This window comes from Osmia bicornis, chromosome 5, assembly GCF_907164935.1.
Source record: "Osmia bicornis bicornis chromosome 5, iOsmBic2.1, whole genome shotgun sequence".
In the NCBI taxonomy this organism is placed as follows: Eukaryota; Metazoa; Arthropoda; class Insecta; order Hymenoptera; family Megachilidae; genus Osmia; species Osmia bicornis.
In genome coordinates this window covers 2,320,182-2,338,341 of record NC_060220.1, presented here as the reverse complement: position 1 = coordinate 2,338,341, position 18,160 = coordinate 2,320,182, and the positions used below count along the sequence as shown (strand labels likewise).

At 41.7% G+C, this 18,160-nt stretch overlaps 1 protein-coding gene across 3 annotated transcripts in view; it reads right to left on the bottom strand.

The window, feature by feature from the left end:
* The window catches only part of LOC114871059 (leucine-rich repeat-containing protein 24-like), a 102,141-nt gene that overhangs the window by 73,652 nt on the left and 10,329 nt on the right, over positions 1 to 18,160 (bottom strand). For 2 of the 3 annotated variants that reach the window (XM_029176479.2, XM_046285816.1), the window contains exon 1: positions 4,059 to 4,129. The exons of the other annotated variant lie outside the window; for it this stretch is intronic. The gene's annotated coding sequence lies outside the window, so the exon portion shown is untranslated. Of the gene's footprint in view, positions 1 to 4,058; positions 4,130 to 18,160 lie in introns of those variants that run through there. 3 annotated transcript variants of the gene reach the window in all.

Sequence of the window (18,160 nt, the reverse complement as noted above, 5' to 3'; positions counted from 1 at the left end):
CGCGTAGGATGTCGCTTCAAGGATAAATACAAGTAACGCGTCGGATAATTCCGATTTATAGTCTTGTTGCCGCGAGCGTCTGACCTTGTTTCAAGAACGACAAATAGTTTCGGTCAGACTGGAGAGCCGAGTTTGTCGTCTGACTTTTATTTCCGCCCGTTTACTTGTTTGTGCCTACCAGCAGCGTCGTTCTTTTTCAAAAATTCATCGACAAACATCATGAATTTCGAAAAGAACCAGGACAACACTGACACCGTACCTCGGATCCATACGTACAGACATGTCTTCCTTTTTTTTTTTCCTTCTCTTTTCATTGAAATACAGACGCCAGTAAATCAGCCGCGTTCCAAAGCAAAAGCTATTCGTTGCTTTCTCCTCGAGAACGGAATATCGAGTACCTTTATTGTTACGGTATTGCTTTTACACTGACTTTCGAAGGAGATACAGCTTTCGCATACTCGCTTCAAACTCCATGGATTCGATCTTTTCGCAGTCGAAAATACTGTTTCGACTCTCGATACTTTTAAATTTAAATTTATGGACAAACGTAACCTTTAATATCCGACGATATCTCTCGCTTGGAAATTTGAAAGGGTTGCCCTTTCAACGCGACTGTTGCGCGAGAAATAGATTCTTTCTTTCTTTTTTTTTTACGATAATACACCGTCAATCGATTCATGAAAACCGCAAGCTCGTAACTCGTAGTAGTAAAAAGCATTTTACAACCTTGAAGAAAAGGAAAATAAGGGATGATGGCTTGTCTTCGAATACCGTCAGCTTCGCTTCGGGATCGATCAGAGATTTCATCGTGTATCTTTCGACGTATCGTACAGCAACGTTCAACCATGGAATCCGATTACGTCGCTGTTGCTAGAAACTTATCTACTTCGAATGTTGCTCGAAAAGTTCGATTGCTTTCTTCCTTCGCGAATCAATAGGACTTTACATAACTTAGCCAGAAATGATGTTTAGAAAGCTCTACTCGAACGATGCTATTCGAACGATCGAGAGTAATGGAACGCGTATCTCAATTTCGATGGGAAACGCTGGGTGAGCCAGCAAGATTTGGAATTTTCAAATTCATCTATTCAAACGTAGAGGATGTCTATTTTGCTATGAATATCCGTGATCTTAAGACGAAAGTAATTAACGGTAATTAAGTAGCAAATGATACCGAGACCACCGACGATGTCTGACACGAAAGGTTCGCATCTACTTACGAGCAAAGAGTCAACTTGCTCGTCGACTTTGAAGATAATTGCACGTCGTTCAAACGTCAACGAGGATGAAAAAGTCTACGAAATAATGCGTTTCCAGGCAAACGACCCTCGCTGAAAGGTCTCAGATACACTGTACAACTACCTCCGAAGAAGAGAATACAGAGGGGAATAATAAAGAAGAGGAGAAGATGACATACAGAGAGACAAACAGATAAAAGTGTACAGGCAAGAAACGCAGCGAGAACAATCAACTGAAGGCGAGCGCTGTGCATTTCAATTTCAACGTTTAATCTCGCCGAGTTGGAACACTCAATATCCTTGCCTTCGGCCATTGCTTTGGCAAATACACTGAGAGATCGGTTCCTGTAATAGCCTGTACTTTCCATCTTCCTTCGCGTCTACGATGTTCCAACAATAATCTTTTTCTCACATTTAATTTTCTATCAGGAAATAAGTTACAGAGATGGCATTTTACACGGACATTCAAGCGTTTCGCTCGGAATAGGTAAGAGTTAATTAACGATCGGCCAAGTAAAAAGTAGCCCTAGTTGGAGCATTTCGACCGCAAAGCGAAACGCTGAAATATCCAGACCGCTAGCCGAGAATTAATGACGAGACTCGGGCGACTTTAGCGTTAACAACGAGCCTCGAATGAAATACTGGCCAGCTCCAACCACCGGGAATTTTGCTGTTCGCACGTGCACATACTGCTCCCTCGGACAGCTTTTACGTCCGCAAAAATCCATGTACTCGTCGTACCGGTGAAAGAGGGAGATATTGCTCGTTTCTCTGCTTTCACACGGACAAATTTACGCACAGGATCGACGAACGAACGATATGTTGGACGTTTGACGTTTAACTCTTGGGCAACGAATAATCGACGGGTCAAACATGGCCCAGCAATAAAAATTTCACTAAACGTATTCTTAAACAGACTTTCGATTCATGGAGAATTTCATTCCAACGTTTAAGCTTGGAATACTTCATTTTTCAGTCATTAAAAAGGATCATAACGAAAGAAGTTAATTTGACATTCCTATACCGAAGTTCATAATGTATAATGAATTTTTCAAAGCCCGTTTCATTTGCTTTGCGCTGGCAAATTAATATTGTAAAAGAATATTAAATTTAAATGAAAGTAATATGACGAATTGGGTTAATAAAGGATAATAATGAGAAAATCGTGTAAAATTGAATTACTCTGAATTATTGCATCGAATAATACTTTGAATATTTCCTCAGCTTTTTCGAACTTATAATCGCGTTTGTATAAAAATATATCATTTCTAAAAATTCTCCATCTATCTTCCTTTTACATTAAATTCTCTCTCACTCAGTGAAACAATGAAATCCATCTAACAGGAAATATAATAGTTATTTCAGTATCTGTATTATATAAAAGGCTCTTGCAAAAATTATTCTTCATTTTTTTAAATATTTGTATGGAAATATGTGCAGGAGTAGTCTGAATGAAATGAACTCGGATTTCCTCCTTTAATCTTCAAAGACAGCTAATTCGAACTAAACGAAGTGAAAATATTCGAACTTCCTCATTCGACGTACCAGAAGGCGTGCCATAATTCAATTTTCACGTTAATGAAACAGCGATGTACACAGCCATGCGTTCAGGAGAAAAAAAATCATTTGCTTCCAAATAAATGAATTTTTTTTACAGGAACACGCAAAATTTTGATAGCGAAATTAATTGGCCTGTCCGAGTACGATTGAGTTAATCACTTTTTTTTCCACTATGAAAAACGCTATTTTTTCCCACTTTTTTTTTTTTTACTCCCTCGTAACAACACATTCGGCTTTTACATCCGCTGGAATTTTGGAAACCGAGTCGGTGTACGACCGACGGACAGGAAATTCGTAAAAATTTTTTATTCGACCGGTCTGTTTGCGAACGCGTTCTCTCATCGTTACAAACGCATCGAGTTGAATGTTTACTCGCAACTGTGACGATCCAAATTAAATACGACGCGAAATATCATTCCGTGCTCGGTCGAGCCAACGTTATGGTTCGTATTTCAATGTCGTTCGCTCGAATTATCAAACATGCTTTTCATGTCGCATTCTCCTGTACACCGTGCTGGTTACATCCAAATAGAGGCCATTAAACCATCCTATTAAAAACTGAAGAGCCTTTTCGAGACATTTTTCAGAGGGAAACTTATTAAAACTAGAACATTCCAGCAACTTCAGCAATTTTCTTTTTAATAGATTGAGAGTAGAGAAAAAAGAAAGGAGAAATTAAATGGGACGGTTCCTTTCATTTCGCAGCACTCGTTAAAATTGACACCTTAAACGGTATAAGAGCGAGTTTAATTTTCCGTAGAGGATTCCGCTCGCTGTTCTTTATTTCCTGTTTCGTGCATTTAACACGCTTCGATTCGTTCCATCTGGCTACGATCGTTCGATGGAAGTGAAGAGGTCCTTTTTCGGGATGAAGAGAAACACGAGTGGATAGTCGATCGCGATGGGAATCGTCTCGTAGCATTCCACTCGACCTCGCTCGAATTAAAGCCGATTTGTATTATTCATTCAGACGCGTTACCTCTCTAGAACGTAATTATTCTGACTACCGGCTACGCATACTGCTCGCATCACCGATTCCCATCAAATAGTTACGTACTCGAGAATTTAATAGTGGTTAACATTTACATTAAATAAGAATGGTAAATCAGTTTAATTAATTTAGAACTGGAAGCATTTAAGTCCTCTTATGTATATTTTATTCAAATAAAATTCTTAAGTATTTTTACCCTAAAATTATACAGCTCTGGCTCATTAAATATACATGGCTTAGTTTTTGAAAAATTAATGAAAAACACTAACCTATCAGGGTGCATATTGGGCGCAGGCTCGGCTGCGGGAATGACAGCTACGAGGTGCGTGCTCGACCGTGGTCTGGAACAAACTGCTCCGCGCGTCGGCTCGTAGCCTACACTCACATGGCCGAGCATGCGCACTGTGCGCGCTCTGATTTCTCCGTGTTCTTCATTAATAATTCAAAAACTAAGCCTAACGAGCATTTTAGAAAAGAAAAATGTTGGTACCCCCTCGAAACGTACCTACCCCTAACTGCACTCTCTGTACTTAGCCCCAAAATATTTAAATTATTTGTTAGAAAAATTTGTATATTTTATTCATGTTTTCCTAAACTAGCCTGTACGAACATTCGCGTTACAAATGTTTAAATCAAGCCCGAAGGAATATTATAAATTGTCCTTTTATCCAGAACTCCACACGAGCAGCGATTATCCGACATTAGTATTTGCCTTCGATTTGTACACCTAAATAAATTACGGAAACGTTATGACCGACATAAATCGCATCGGTCCAGTGCAAGCTACGCTTTCAATTTCCTAGCAGTCGCGGCCATCGGGTAAACACTGTAAGAGGATGAATTTCATCCTCTTATCGGTCAGTTTGAGCTGATTACCAGCCGAACGGTATACATCGTAAACTGCGGGACGAGGGAAGCTATTCTCTAACGATTTATTAAACTTTCCATCCTGACCGTCTAGAATAGCATTCTACGATACAATGGACGTTCCATAAACAAAGGAACGACTCTACCAACGAACTCGTAAACCTGTAAAATAGAAAAGTGGTCGACACGTTTGTTACGTTAGAATTTCTGCTGGGATTATGAGGCAGCTGTTGGAAATATTGCTTTTCAACAACATTGGTCTCTCCAGAGGTAGCCAGCACCACTAATTTAATCTAATTGAATAGTTAAGGGTAAATATCTTTCGGTCCACGTAACAAAGTAAAGAACAGTTTTGATTTAAAGAAAATAAAAAAACTTTGCATGGAAAACTGCTGCGAGCAGTGTTGTTTCACTGATTAGTTTATCCTACATTTTCAAGAACTAATAATGTTTTGAAACTTTCGAGAGTTTCCAAGAGTTTCCCAAGAATTATTGACTTTGAACAAGTGTTGAAGCGATTCGAAGTTCTAAAGTGATTGAATTGCTCGAAAATTTCCATCAGAGAGTACCGAATCCATAAAACTTAAACAAGTCAGAAATCGTTAAGTGTTAATTTTTTAACGCAAATTTAATAACATTTGACGCGTTGGAAATCAGAGCCGATTGCGGTTTTGACGAAATAACAATTCGAAATCTGATTTGTCAGCATTAACCATCTTGGGTTCGAAAAGGGGAAAAAAGGATGGCTAGAGCAATTTGCCAGACGCGATTACAGGATTACGCGCTCGTTCTAATTGGCGAAATCTTCTTAAGGTTTCCGTGGAGATGAGGCTTTTTCAATTTTCCAGCCGCAGCCCTCGGGAAGGGTGGACCAGCGATAACCGGATGAAACTCGGAGGGCGTCGGTCAGTTCGAGCCGATGTTGCGAGCAAACCATACACACGACGTAAATTGCAAATTAGCTTAAGCCGGTTTTAATAGAGTTTACGTTCGCTCATGAGCGGGCGATGCTGTTTAAAGAACCGCGAGCGTACGCTTTCCAACGGGGTGTACAAGAAGTACTGTAAATCTATGCTGATGATATAAATTTCAAATTTTCTATGGCACACCCTATTAAAACTTCTACAATATCCTTATTCCTATAATATTATCGATTTTGCAAGATCCCCTTTATAATTGTTGATGTATTAAGTAGGTTAATTAGGTTTGATACGGTACAAAGTTACAAGAAGCTAAGGGATTAATAATTTAACTACAACTCCGAAGACGTTATCGATTATTAACGCGTTTCCTTTCGCGGCATTATCATCGTAGGTTGAACGTTCAATTTCCTAGGGAAAAAGTCAATTTCAAATGTACAACAGACCGACCAAGATCGACCAGTCGATACGAACGGGAATGCGCATAATGTGTCGTTAAAAGGTGGAACGTAACGAGGGATTCGAATAACGGCATAAACTTTTAATTAAACGACAGGGCCGGTAACGAGAAGGATAGGGTTTGACGCGAGGCTGTCGGTGGAAAAAGAACGGAGGAGAGGATAAAAGTGAACGAGCGGGTATCTGGGCCGCGTCGCCGGGGACTCGGAGCTCTGGAAATTAGCTGAAGCGAGTCGGTACGTCGGCGTCGTCGGGAAGAATGAAAAGAAACGGACGGTGTGGGCGCGTGGAAATGCGCATCGAGCTACGCCACAGCCGGAAACAATGGAAACGCTGGCACACGCCGTTACTCGCTGTTGAAACGAGGATCCGTGGCCGCGTGCTATTAAACGCTTAAATGGTTCCTCCTTCGCAGCACCGTCAGAAGGATCTGCACCCTCTTGCTCGTGCAATCGCTGACAATGCGACCGTGTTACTTTATCGAGTCGCTTGTCTTTGATTCTTTAAGTATTAATAACTATTTAGCGAACCAACACTTGGAAAGATCAGCCACCCTTGCGCTACGTCAGCAGCAACCCCTTCTCGTCCGTACCTCCAAAATACTTTTCATGTGCATACAGTGACTGTTGTGTCTCATAAATCCTCGCTTGAAGCAACTATTTAAACGGATCGGTCCGTTTCCTGGGTCACCAGTGCACCTCGTAAATCCTGCGGGACTAGAGATAGTCGTCGGAACGAGGCACGAGGGATGGAAAAGAGGGAGAAGAGAGACAGACCGGGTAGAGGAATATCCATCGGTAGGTATAAGTAAAATTAATCTTGCGACGGGGTGGATGATTCGTCGGGTAGGTGCGACGAGGTGCCGTTTCGCGCCGACTACGCGACGGTGCAAGCTTTGAAAAAGGAACAAGCGGGTGCGAGCTGTAGCCGGGCAAAGAGGAATCGCGTTAGAGGAATTGCCGGTGGCTTAACAGCGAGAACACGGTACGTTCGGAGTTCTCGCGTGCACAAAACACCGGTTGAATAGCCGCGAGCACCGATTAAATGACGGCTGGTTAACAAAGCTGGAATTTTACAGTTGCCTAGGAACACTTTTTGTCCGGGCTCGCGGGGCTGTGCTCACTGTGTGCACAACCGGCACCAGTTTATCGGATGTTTCGTTGGGAATTTGAGGGATTTCGTTCGAAACCGTCCACCATTCCTCTACAAAAAGAAGAGTTTTTCTCTAGGGATTTCAATTGCGAGCCTCGATGCCGTCCTTTGAATTTTCGAAAATCTAAAAAGCGCGAAATATTGATCCTCGCACTATCGCGGATTACGATGATACCTGTTGGACATCCTCGCGTCGGTTATCATTATTTATGCATACAGGAGAAATGAAAAAAAAAATATTTAACACGCACTAATCTAGTCTGAAGGGATGGAAACAACCGTTGAAGTTGGGGTTGCGAGCCATATTTTGTTATACCCCAGAGAACACTAATTTATAATGGAAGTTTCTACTATAAACCGAGCTTCTCAACTTGCGCCAGGCTTCGTGATAAACATCCCATGTGTTTACTTTGCGACCATGAAATAACAAATGACTGCACCAACTCGTACCAAGAAGGCAGCCCGATAAAATCTAGTACCGAGTTTTAAAACATCCTGTACCACATCAAAAACTACCCTCTCTACGGAGAAAAGTGTAAAACAATGAAGTTGATCGATGAAATGAATTAAAGTAGAAGAATGTCCATTGAAAAGAAGAGACATAGATCTTGCGAGCGATGGTAGAATTGAAAATGAGCTTGGAGCCGGTATTTTTCTCCTTTATCTAGGCGATAAGCGGCCTCGGGGCTGCCAATGAGAGTCAAAAGCCCCACGGGTAATTCGGTTTTCGATACGGCTCGTTGATCGACGTTCGATCGGCCTTTAATTCGACCCCACAGTCGGCTTTGGTCACGCCAGCCTGCACATCGACGTTTCTTTTTCGAGCAAACGTCGTTACCACCGGTTTACGATCACGCTTATTCCCTGGGTGCCTCTTAATCGTCCTCCTTTCTTTTCAGCGACGAGCTTTGGATAGCGAACCGATAAGGACGAGCGTAATTCAAAACATTGCCATGATATCTCGCGTAAGAAAACGTAATATCTCTTTCTCTATGCGTCTCCTGCACAAACTTCAGCGTGTAGTTGCTGCGAAACTACCTTTTTTTCAGATAGTAAAAGAGTCGTTACGAGCAGAAAATATTCCCTTGACGTTACGGTAATCTTTGCTATTATTCAAGAGTTTATTCTTTACAAACGTACCGCGAAAGATTAATAAAATATTTAGCTACTGAAATGATCGACTAGGCGTCAGTTACACGGTACGCTTTTTGCGAGTTGACTTGTTTAAAACATCGTGTGATCGCAAGGTATCTAGAGGATCGAAGGTACCGAGACGGAAGCAAGAAACTTGGCCCAAACTCGGAAACCTCTAATTTGAAAGAGAAACATTTGCAAAGGCACAGGTTCCCGTAGACATCTTTTCGTCCTCGCAGTCGACGCCGAGCGTCTTCGAAGTTTCGCCAAATATTCCGCGCGAAGAGGCAGAATCCGTGTTTCGTAACGTAATCTTTGAGGATACAGCTATGTAGTAGTCTGCCTTTGTACCATGACATAATTCCAACCGATACGATATTCATTTCCAGCCGTATCAAGATTCTACAGTGGTACATTCCTTTGGGAACGAGATACGTCTGGGGATAGGTGTCCGTTCGCGTCGAACATTGTCAGACGTACAGGACGGCTCAAAATAGGTGTCCATCGTGAAAATTTATATATTCGAAGCTTTTGGAATAATTTGAAATAATCGTTTTCATTTCTTAGACTTCATCGGCAACACCATAAAAATCCAAAGTCAATGATCGAGAAATAAAATTGTTGGTAATTTTACCGAAATAAATTGCGTCTGTTAACAGTTAAGCAGTGTTGTATGAATTCACCTGACGATGAAGAGGAGAAAAGGGAATTCGAAGCAAAGTAACCGGCATGATCATGAAAAAGACGGCAACAGGGAACGCGGAAAAAGAGCAAAGTAAGCACTCGAGGGAATACATCACCGAGCAATCTCGACACAGAACACCGGAAACGAGAAAGAACGATTCTGTAATACTTCTAGCAGAACTGTTCTGTCTGATACACGCTCGAGAAAGATTTATTTACGAGCATTCGTGACAAACGTATGAAAGGTACAAATTTTGTTGCAACACCCTTAGGTTTTCTTTCTTTATTCGATTCTTCTTTGCGAATCGTTATTGGAGTCAATCAGACGTTAGATTTCCCGATACAGTGTCGATCGGACAATCGTTACCGATGGCAACCATAACGCAGAAGGCTCGATCGAAAATGAAGTGTTAGATTACTTTGCTCCATCATGCAAATGATTCGACGGAGTGTGTGTACGCAGTCTGCGCCACGATTCGACTCGCTTATGGATCACTCTGATTGCACACGTCGTTACCATCGATGCTTCCATTCTCTGATTACCATGATCTGTCTATCTGCTTGATTTTCTAATAGCCATCCCGCGTCGCACGCGTACACTCGACAAAACGCTACTTTCCATTAGCCCCAGCCGTGAAAGAGACCAGCCGGCTGCAATTTTTCCATGTCAGAGTTTGGCGTTGCGTTAATGCCCGGCATCATTTTTGCCCTTGCAAATCCCACGCCGAAAAGCTTGTATCGGAGAAAATAGCGAAAACTGTGCCGGAAGTAATTGAACCTCTCCCATGGAACGCTAGAATCCAGAAACTCTTTGGCTGATTAACACTGGAATTAATTCGTTGCCTTTGCATTTCCTTTCCTCGTTCATCCTTAATTTTCTTCATTATTCTCTTAGATGACTGTGAAGAATTTTAATAAGCTTCATTACCAAGAATTATAATATATTATAAGGTTGATGCGTATCAAAGTTTGAATTTCCTATGAACACTTTCAAAGAACCAATCACAATTTCGTTCTAACAGAAAACAGCACACAATTACTGTTCGATATATTGGAAAAATTGGGTACATCGTCCAAAGCACCGTGTAAATCGTTGAAAACAGAATTAACTCGCGTGTCTTCTGTCAACGAGCTGCATCCATTGTATCGGTTGTCGCTACAAGCCATGAGATTATTGTTTCAACAATCGAGTCACGGTAAGCCAGTTCGCTATGATAAATTGATACATCCGTGGGCCATTTAATTTCCCGTTGCTCTTTCTATTTCTCTTTCGCTTTGTAGGGAAAACAGTTAAATTTATCCTTTGAGCATAGCCTCGGCTAAAGGATAGCCCGTTTCTGTTACGTTTTCCCGTACCCTTTTGCGTAGACTTTTGCCGGCAAATATAGGATCGTTGCTTCCCTCCCAGCTGTTTGTTCAGTTCACTCGTCGAAGTGGTCGATTCTCAGCTTTGAAAGCTGTACCCGTTATTGCTACGTTAATGGAATATCGATATTCGATCAAAGCAAAAGGAAAGCATTGGATTTTATAAGGTAACATTTAATTGGATATGTACAGGGGCTTCAGGAACCACGTTCGCAGTGAAAATTAAACAGAAATTTATAAATTCTTTACGCAATTTTACAATTCGGTTGTTCCAATTCAGAGCAGTGCCGTCCAAGTTTTAATAAATTCGGTCTAGGCGTTGAAGGGGTAGCCTTCCGAATTCGTTCAACCTTCCGAAGATAAGAAAAAAAGGGGTTTCATCGTTTGCGAAGATAAAAAAGATGCTGAGTAACTTGGAAATATCACGGCCTATGGTCTGGCGTGATAATCGATATCGTCTGGGGGATGCCGTAGCTGCCACGACAGCAAATCGCAACGCGAAATTCAGGAAAGGACTCGAGTCAGCAGACACGGCTCAAGGAATCGCAACGATGCTTCCTCCGCGGCTTTCATCCTTGCTTACCCGCCTCGACTTACGATAAATCGATCCACTTGTTTATCTTGGAACCTTGTTTTTCATCGTTGGCGAAATTTTGACAAAAATAAACATTCCCTGTAATTGGATTTTCCTTTTACCCTGCTGAAACTCTAAAGATACAGCCGCACGAGATTTCCAGCAGATCCAAACGGTATCTCGGACATTTACACTTTCGGAAGATCATAGGATTAGTAAATAAAGAAGTTTTCACCAAGATTCGGTATAAACTGACAAAGGGTTAGAGATACTTTTTTGATAACTCAAGGAAAGTCGTATTCTCGCTGGTTTTATAGAAACTCGAGCAATTCAAATTCGATCGTTTCGAGTTTCCTACGAGCAAACTTTTCTCCCCGGGTTGCTCTACGTTCTGGTTTAACGTGCCTTTCAATTTATGTGGCTTTATGGGATGTTTCCTTCCGTCCCATTAAATTTCGAAGAAAAATAGCTTGCAGAGAACGAATTTGTGCGATTAATACGCTCACCCAACCAATGTACACGCTTGCTACTTGTGAATAATGCGTATCGAATGCTAGCGGCAAACGGCAAGAGAAAAATAATCTGCTCGATCATTTGCTAATAAAGTGTCGGGTATGCGCGTTGATATACTGATACGATAAATTTCAAGTTCTTTCGACCCTTCTTACGGTATGCCAACGCTGAAAGCATAATGCGTATTCAAACAACCCTCCCGACACCTTTCTAGTGTCCTCACAAAGTGAGAATCCGGCGTTGCGAAACGGGTGGGTCGTTGAAAAAAAAAAAAAAAAAAAAAGAAAAAAAGGAGAAGAAAATAGGTCAATTCCAGGCGGTAGAAAACTGCACGTAGGAAGGTCGGTACACCAGGAAAAATGGTGGAAGGTAAATGTAGGAAAAAGTATACCGGCCGACAAATCATCCGGTGATAAATTTATGGCGAGCATGTCCCAGCCGGTGGGGGATGAAATTGTTCGGAACGTGGGGTGAATTCCGCGAGGGTGGACATTGCCCTTTGGCGCCGCGCCGTTTCGGCTTCGCCTCGGTGTTAAATCCATTACGCAATTGGACGTAGGAAAAATTATGAAATCAGCAGGATGTTATTAGCACGATGGGGATGAAACGTGGTCAAATAATCGAGTCGATTTTCCGACCACCCTTCTTACCTTCTTCGACATTGTAATCCGATTACCCTTGATTTATCGCGAATTTTATTCAATTTTATATTCCATCCGTGTCAAATTGTTCACGAACGAAAATAATTTTGCAATTTATAGAAAAATCTAGTTCCATGATTCATCTCTAGTAACTTGAAACAATATATACCGCGAGATTTATTTCAGTCACCGCAACGAGGCCGGATCATCGCGTTAATTAAGCACGATAGTCCTCTTTAACTCGAATGTTTTTCAACATTCTTTTTTTGCCCCGACTTTAAGAGGCATCGTCTCGTTTGAAGAAATATAACCAACGTTTAGTATCCTGTGCATCAAACAGAAAATTACTTTGTACCGCGAGCCACTCGTTGCTCAACGACCTAATTTGCGAGGTTAATCGTGCTAGCCTCAATTAGTCGCAGCATCCGTCCCGTACCGAGTTCATTAACGATCGTTCTCTTCTTTCAAGATGCTGTTCTTCCCCGTCTTTGATCGTCCTTTTCGTTGCATCCTCGTTTCATCGTGCGCTTTCCAAAGGTACTCTCAATTGAACCGTCAAATCAGGATTTTGCGAGTTAATACATTCATTGCCGCGGCAATTACCGGTAACTAGGGTTACCAAATCGATTAAACGAAATAAGTGAAGAGTGAAGAAAGGACGAGTATTCTGAATACCAATCAATCGAACTAAAAAGGATCAATCCTGAACGATATAGCATGAAACGAGGATGCTGGAACAATAATTAAGGGTTCAGGCTCGCGAAGATAGGTAATTGATCCTAGTGGATAACAACTGACCAATAGATACGGCTCTAACTACGTTCAAACGGTTGTCCAGAAACACGAACACTTCCCTCTGATCGTTGGCGGATAACGTTTCCCTAATTGATTAGCGTGCTAGCAATAACCGGATATGTCGTAGCGCCGCGCCGCGTGTGCCCAACACGCGTCGTTTCGACAAATTCGACCAACATTTCATCGATAACCTACCACCACCCTTCTGCACCCTCCTGCTACAAATCGAGTTTCTCCCTAGCTCTCGTAAAAAACGGAGAACCTATCATTGTTCGAATACATTTGACGCGTTGCTAACTACGTTACGACTTAATTGCAATTTTTTAAATAAATAACTAGACGTAGACCTTAAATATAATTCTCCTAGAAAATGAAGCTGCAGCAATTAAATTTCAAGCAATCCATAATTGAAGAAACGATACTTGAAGCAGTAAAGGATCGAGATACGCTTTCGCTTCGAGTGCAATTGATTCTCTTTCGCCTGGTATCATTAGCGATGCAAATAACCGCTAATTAAGAAGCCTGATAACAATTGAAAGGATTATCGAGCAATCAACTGAGACAATAAGCAATTTTTCCTTGGTAAAACCGTGATAGGAGAACGTCGTGAAACAACAACGCTCGGGATAGGTAGAAACGATCGTTTCCAGGAGAATATGTCCCGTGAAATATTCCCAGAAAGCCAGCTATCCCCGCGTAATTCTAATTACAAATCATAACCGCGCATAAAGCGTCATTAGCGTCGTTAGCCGACCAAGCTATTTGTCAATTTAATCGGCCAACCTGCAGCTTTTCATCGAGGGTCTGCCCAGCCGAACGTACGCCCCTGGCGATCATTTAATCGCAACCGACGAATCTTCCACAAGTTGAGTCATTAGTCGCTATTAATTTCGAGTACAATTTCTGTAACGCGAACACGTTCATCATCCACGCGTTCGCTGTACTTTTCAAATATACCAAAGCCACACCGAAACCAGAAACTTCAACTACAATTATAACTTATCGTAGAAATCAAAATATTTCATTTACCGCGTGTATTTACAAAAATATTGAATAACAATCATTAATAGTTGTTTCGAACGTATTTTCAATCTTAATTGAACAATACTACACCCGATACGATGGCATTGTTTTTTTAACTGCCTGTTATATACCTTCCTAAAACTATAACATTCACGTTTTCAATCGCGGTTTATAAACATTAAACAAAAAGATGAAATTTTTGGTTGCAACGTTTCATCAAGATCGTTGTATTTTTAAACTTCGATCGAGAACAGATTTCAATTAACAACCCTGAATCGACTAGGAAAATTCTATTTGTTGCGTGAAAATTCAGCTGTTCGTTTTTCCATCGTAACTTTCATAAATCAAAAACTTTTGAAATTTCTCTATACCGCGAGGTTTCAAAGACCCCAGCACTGCTCTAACGAAGTTCCAATTACTTCACGCTCGATAACGTTTCTATACCAACCGGTACATCCGCTTTTCCGCGTGGATTTTCTTCGAGAAAGAACGAAATGAAACGAGGTAAAGGATTTACGGAACCAGGAACCGATTAATCGAAATAAGTAAAAAAAAAAAAACAGTTGACTTGTATTTAAAATCCTGTTTGAGGCACATGCATCAAACAAAAATGACGCGCATAAATCTGCTGCAATAATGCATCGATCCATATTTCTTCCAGCAGAACAGCATGCCAACCAGAAAACTAACCTAAGCTTACGAGTAATCTCGTCGGATAACATCGTGTGATGGATTCGCCGAACTTCGAGTCGTTTTTAAAATTTAATATAAAGGGTATTGAAAAAAGAAACGATTCGGCTCGCGACCGAACCCTTTCACCTAATCGCTATAAGCCACCGTTGCACTCGACTGTACATCGCAAACAACAGAAGCTATAGAAGAAAACTTTCAGGATCCTAAATCCTAGTTACTCTTCTTCCATAACATCCTCCATTTGTCCCTACTCGCGACACGCTTCTTCTTCTTCTTCTTCTTCTTCTTCTTACATTTGCCAAACTTTCGAGTCCCTTAAACTTCAGGAGACCGTGAAGCTCTCGCAATTTAGTCTCAGACCTTCGAACGATACGAAAAACGATTTCCAACCATCTTCCGAGCAAATTGCTTGAAAACTCTGCAGCGTGCGCGAGAAAGACAGAGACGAAGGGGGAATTGAATGGGCATTGCTACAAATAGCACGAAATCCTGCACACTGGGCTAGAGATCCAATAGGATGAGAGGTCGCAAGGGAGAGAGCCTCGGCCTTTCTGGTTAGAGAAACTCTGTTCCGCGAGGCCAAGTTCAGGCAACCCCGAAGAAGAATCGAGTTCATTCTCCTGACGGCCACGTACCTCTACTCGTGACTTGCTAGATCCTGGAAACCGTATCCCTTTCGTGGATTCCCACGGGACGTGGCCAACTAAGACCACTGTTACTGCATTCGCGACAGCCCTGGGGCTATCGTTACCGGCTTATCCCCGCAATGACGTCCGGACTGCGAAAGAGACACACTGAAATATCTTTGCTGTTCTTCTCCGGCCGCATATTTTTCCGGAAAATTTACGTCAAACCGTGTGAACAATTGTATCCTGAAAGCCGTTTCCTTTTTTAAACACCGCGTCCGAGTTTTCACGACTTTTTTCTGGTTTTTTAATATAACAAATAACGAGTTGCCGTTGTTTGTATAAAAACAACGTCCAAAGGTAACGTCGTTTCAGTCTATGATGATGAAAATCAAAATCTAGTAAAGTCCTGGATGTAATGGCATAGGCTAAATAACGTTATTACAAGCATTATCATGAAAACAGTATCGATGAAAACGAAGTTTTAACAATATTACCATCGAACGAACCGATGAACTGAAAAACATTTACTCCCTTTTGCCATAACCGATATGCGACTGATGCCTTACCAGCCTATAGCTATTATAACGAACTAATTAATTTAATAATAGTTGAAGAGTGATCGAATTAAAGCACTAAACTTTTTCCAATAACTCTCGCCGCGATATTCAAGCGGAGGGGGTTTCAGTCGAAAAATTTGAGAATTCTTCGCGTAATTCGAAATGATTCATTCTTATTTTTATACGAGGCTGGGTTTCGTGGTAATCCTTATAAAACCACCATCGAGAAAGAAGAAGGTATTTCATCGAATAAGCCAGTGCTTCGCGACTCGGTTCGTAATACTGGAGCAAGTCTAAACAACATGCAAATATTTGCATCGTGCCTCTCGGCTTAGCATTCACCAAACAGTGGAAAATTTCCAATTCAAAATGCCGTTCGCCTTAAAAATCAACAAGAAATACGAGAGCGGTAATCGTAGGGATGGAAGAAGAAAATTCACGGTTCAGCAAGGCTCGTTTCTACGTTCCTCCCAGCTCGCGAACCAACAACGACCAGAAACGAGAAAAATTTCCGTTCGTTTTACGAACGAGAACGTGTACACACACGACCTTGCTGTTTGTAACCTCGTCGTCGCCTCGCTAAATATTCGCATTTTCCTTCTACCGGCCAACGATCGTCAATATTTGATCGACGTGTGCTAACATTTGTTTAAACGGTTCCCATCCTGGTACACGGCTCTCTTTCGCTCAGACGAATAACGATCGTCCTTTAATAACTAGCTTATCTATCTACATAAATCGCTGCTCTTTCTATCTATTAACCCTTCCATCGACACTTCATTTATATGTACACCGTATAAAATGGGAAGCTAGGGTTGAGGCGCGTGGATGTCGTGGGATCCTTCGGTTAGGTCAGGACCCTTTTTGTCAGAGGGAATAGAATTAGCCGGCGAGTTGACCAGGTCAGTGGCTAAGAGAAAAATGGTGTCTTTAAGAGCTGAGAACTGTAAGTGGGTCTAAAGGTTCCTACCCCCTAGGGAATCGTATTTTATGGAGAATCAACCCTTCCATGATTTTATCGCGATTGCAACCAGACCATGTACATACATCAAGGTGGCAATGCGGTTGAGAAAGTAAGTGAACCGAGACGATTAAATGGCAACACAATAGAAGGGGTTATTCGCCGATCGTGTCCTGTCCACACCCCTTCGCTCGTTGCTCTATAAGACGGTTATGGATGGCGGGAATAATCGGCTTTGCGGTGCACTCGAAGCTCCCTTAAGTCGCGAGAAAGACACGTATCGATAGCTCGTACCAGGCATTACTCTTCGTAGAAGTGTTCAATGACGCGCGACGTCATGGATCGAGTAGTACGAAGATCTTGCTCCCCTTAGAATTTCCAAATTATACTATTATGGAAAACTCTTATCTGGACAGAATAATTTCGTACCGAATTCAGCTTCCAATTTTAAAACACCCACCATTGCCAGAGATGAATAAATAATTGATATTAAATATGTACAAATATTTTCGTACGTTTATCGCAAATATTTCAACGTTAATTACACCTCCTAAAAATACCTCGATAAATTCCAGTCTGTTCCGAAAAGGTCATGTTTAATTATTGGTCAGATGTAGCAGTGATCGACCAATGTTAACTACATGTCGCGTAAATATTGGCGATACGCTGACACCTGATACTTAATCAATAATAAATTCGCGGATCTCTACCGTACTATCGCGTTCCGGCACTCGATAACAGTGTAATCATTTGAAAACGCGAAAACTTCGTTGATTGTCGAACAATTGTACCCGCTAAACATGCATTAAAATGACCAAGAAATTTCATTAAAACAAGTGAAATCTTCCGCATAGCTGAAAATCCACCCTGTCAATCATTTATCTTGCAACGCTCAGCCATCGAATGGGGAAGTCAAGGAAAATGTGGCAAGTTGGAGTAAGTGAAAACAAAGGCTATTCGTAGAATGCTTAAACAAAGTTCGAAGAATGTTCCATCTAACAGTTAGAGAGGTTGGCCGAGCAAAGTTTCCGGCACGCCAGTGCTGTTATCGCGAGTTAGAAGAAACTATTTCGCCACAGAGTCTGCTAATGTTTGAGGACCGAGGACGCGCATCCCTCGGTCCTCGTCCTCGACGTCGTTTAAACGGAAGGCAAGCCTCTGTGTCGCGAGTGTAACTCGAGGTTTCAATCTTGCAAACTCGCGTGGAACGACAAAGCGATTCATCATTGGCGAAGGTTACGTCGCCGAGAACAACGAACCTGGAATATCCTGAATTGATAAACGCCACTAGTTCCGCTTCCCGTCGATCGGATATTTCAGCGGTCTGTTTGCTTCGATACCATCCTCTCGCACTCCAATTCTCTACAGGGTGTCGCACGCAACACGGCCAAATCACCAAAATCA